Genomic DNA, 1,771 nt, shown 5'->3' with positions numbered 1-1,771 from the left:
TCATAAAATTTTAATATTTCCTCAGACCAAGTAAAAAAAAAGATTTATAACAGCTGAGTGTTTGTCAAGGCTCAGGAAACCCTTGCAGGTGTTTCGAGTTAATTAGACAATTCAAGTAATTTGTTTAATACCCTACTAGTATACTTTTTCATGATATTCTAATATTTAGAGATAGGATATTTGAGTTTTCTTAAGCTGTAAGCCATAATCAGCAATATTAAAAGAATAAAAGGCTTGCAATATTTCAGTTGATTTGTAATGAATCCAGAATGCATGACATTTTTGTTCTTTTAATTGCATTACAGAAAATAAAGAACTTCATCACAATATTCTAATTTTCTGAGACAGTCCTGTATATATATCGATATATGTATTATGTATATATTTATATATATAAATGTGTATACATATATATGTATAACTGTGTCGCTCTCAGTGGGTCGGTTCTACTGGACCTCATGGACCCCCCCTCCCTGTTTGAATTAAATAACGCTCCATCACCCTCCTCCTCCTCCTCCTCCTCCTCCTCATTCACCTCACGGCCGCTCCTCTTTGAGCTCACAGGACGCTCCGTACCGACGCTCTCGACACGGCACGCAAGTCGTGAATAGGGGCCTCTGTGGTGCCCTTGAACAAGTGTGTGTGTGTGTGTGTCTGTGTGTGTGTGTGTGTCTGTGTGTGTGTGTATGTCTGTGTGTGTGTGTGTGTGTGTGTGTGTGTTGCAGGGGGGGGGTCTGTTTGTCAGCGTGTGCCACAGTGCGTTTGTGGGGGATTCACATGTGGGGCCCCAAAACCTGGCGCATGCATGTGTGGCTGTGTGTGTGTGTGTGTGTGTGTGTGTGAGAGCACATGGTGTATTCAGTTGGAGGTGAGGGAGGAACAACAAGACGTGATGGAGGAAATGAAAAAAGTTGCATTTTAAAACCTAGAATTCTAATATCAAGATACAGCGTGTGTGTGTGTGTGTGTGGGGGGGTGATGTGGCGATCAATTATTACAGCAATTACACAGACGGGAGGGGGACACAACAGGAATTTAGGGGGGAGAGAGAGAGAGAGAGAGAGAGGTAGAGAGATCCACTTATAAACCAGGTCCTCTCTCTCTTTGGGAGCATTGGTCAGCGGTGACATCGTCTTCGGGTCAGAAACAGGACCAACACTTGCCTCCAGAAACCCTCTCTGGTACCAGGACTCGGTTCCTCCTCTGGTACCGGGACTCGGTTCCTCCTCCGGTACCGGGACTCGGTTCCTCCTCTGGTACCGGGACTCAAGCTGATGAAGATGTACAGACCCAGTTGTGTCGTGTGAGCACAACAAAGCCGCCATGTGGATGACAGGCTCCTGAGGCTCCTGAGGCTCCTACTGGCTCCTGAGGCTCCTACTGGCTCCTGAGGCTCCTACAGGCTCCTGAGGCTCCTGAGGCTCCTACTGGCTCCTGAGGCTCCTACTGGCTCCTGAGGCTCCTGAGGCTCCTACAGGCTCCCAGCTGGAAGGTAAGCGAAGGAGTTTCTCAGAAATAATTACAAACTTTTACCAGGTAAAAAAATATCATTTATTTCTAAAATTAGGAAATTAAAAGTATTTCATATACGGTTTCTTTGCTCCACTTTATATATATATATATATATATATATATATATATAACATGTTTATTTTATATTTATATATATTTAAAATAAATAAATAAAAATATATAATTGGTTGGAATATATATATATATATATATTTGTTTATATATTTAAAATAAATAAACATATTTTAAATAAATATAT

At 41.7% G+C, this 1,771-nt stretch overlaps 1 protein-coding gene across 1 annotated transcript in view; it reads left to right on the top strand.

Moving 5' to 3' along the window:
- The first annotated feature begins 1,164 nt into the window (after window positions 1–1,164).
- LOC130190959 (ATP-sensitive inward rectifier potassium channel 10) overlaps window positions 1,165–1,771 on the top strand; it is a 12,248-nt gene continuing 11,641 nt past the window's right edge. Inside the window, exon 1 of the mRNA XM_056410620.1 lies at window positions 1,165–1,492. The gene's annotated coding sequence lies outside the window, so the exon portion shown is untranslated. The remainder of the gene's footprint in view (window positions 1,493–1,771) is intronic.

This window comes from Pseudoliparis swirei, unplaced genomic scaffold (assembly GCF_029220125.1).
Source record: "Pseudoliparis swirei isolate HS2019 ecotype Mariana Trench unplaced genomic scaffold, NWPU_hadal_v1 hadal_25, whole genome shotgun sequence".
Taxonomy (NCBI): domain Eukaryota; kingdom Metazoa; phylum Chordata; class Actinopteri; order Perciformes; family Liparidae; genus Pseudoliparis; species Pseudoliparis swirei.
The sequence above is the reverse complement of the archived record's forward strand: the minus strand, read 5'-3'. Positions and strand labels throughout refer to the sequence as shown.